Source organism: Haliotis asinina, chromosome 7 (assembly GCF_037392515.1).
Source record: "Haliotis asinina isolate JCU_RB_2024 chromosome 7, JCU_Hal_asi_v2, whole genome shotgun sequence".
NCBI lineage: Eukaryota > Metazoa > Mollusca > Gastropoda > Lepetellida > Haliotidae > Haliotis > Haliotis asinina.
Genome location: NC_090286.1, coordinates 38,951,455 through 38,953,056, shown reverse-complemented (window position 1 = coordinate 38,953,056; position 1,602 = coordinate 38,951,455).

Here is a 1,602-nt window from a genome sequence, read left to right as displayed (position 1 = left end):
GTGGTAAACCTCTATTCACTCTGTGAGAGTGGTTCTCTATTCACTCTGTGAGAGTGGTCCTTGATTCACGCCGTAAGGGTGGTCCTCGATTCACTACTCTGTGAGGGTGGTCCTCTATTCACTCTGTGAGAGTGGTCCTTGATTCACGCCGTAAGGGTGGTCCTCGATTCACTACTCTTTGAGGGTGGTCCTCTATTCACTCTGTGAGAGTGGTCCTTGATTCACGCCGTAAGGGTGGTCCTCGATTCACTACTCTTTGAGGGTGGTCCTCTATTTACTCTATGAGGATCGAGTAAGTTAAGTTATCATCAGATATCTAGAGAATCTAACTTGTAACAGCTGCCTCTGTTTCGTCATTGTCAAAACAGTACCACGGACATTTAGAGGTCAACATTATCAACAGGAAGCACTGGATGCCAACATCGTGCCTCATTTGAATAACCATTCCCTTGCCAGTCATCCAACATTCATGGCTAACAAAACTAGGCGTCAGCCTTCTCAAACTGTTATTACCCATAATTAGCACAAGTGACATTGAAACATGACCATTGCTTGCAGGAAGCCTTGGTATGATTACCATCAAATGGACTCTGGTGATGATGGGGTAGCCCAGTGGTTTAAGTGTTCGCCAAAGGTCAAACCAAAGACCTGGGTTCGATATTCCCCACATGGGCATAATGTGTGAAGCCCATTCCTGGTGTCCTCCATTGTGATATTGCTGGAATATTGCTAGAAGCGGTGTAAAACCATACTCGCATGCTCGCTATTGGACATCAGTGTTGAAACCTGAGAATTCAATGATTAAGACATTGTCCGTGAGAGGTATAGCTACATAAGGTACTCTAGATCTGGTGGTTGCCAGAGGTGGCACATACAAATGGTACAGTAAGTGAAGCCCATATATGATGTCTCCTTCTGTGATATTGCTGGAACATTGCTAAAGCAGCGTAAAACCACACACTCACTCCTTCTGTACTGTAATGATTTTATCAGTGAGCGAAGTATGCTTAAACAATAGAAATATATTGAACTAACTGCATCACAAGGGCAGTTTGTCATTTTTATCTAAGCTAATGGAAATGTCCTACAAATATATGTGTCAAAATAAACTGAACCCAAAAGAGTTCATGATGTGTAAAGTAGATATTTTGATCTGTTGACATTTTGCCTTTCTACCTAAAACATCACCCAGACTATTCCTGATCCCAGATGTACATCTAGTGTCTGAAAAATGAACATAGTCTACAGAAAAACCAATTTGCTAAATTATATTCTTAAAATAAGGTAAAGAGTCCAGGGACTTTCTTTACTGTCTGAAAGATGTAATCTTGACTTGCCACATATTCTAGACATGGCACGTCCATGTTGGGAGTATTTGAGTCTGGGTCAGTGTGACAAATTATCCTGCTCCCAAACTTGTTTTGTCCAGCATAGATAATATATATATTTGTAAAGTGTTATACTTCATTTCTGATAGTAAGTGAAACAAAGAAATGTAATATGGTGTTATACATTGATGCCTCAGTAACAAAAGGCGGGAATATATATATAGATAGAGACATATTCCCGCCAATATCTGTGACATTAACCAATAGTTTTTAG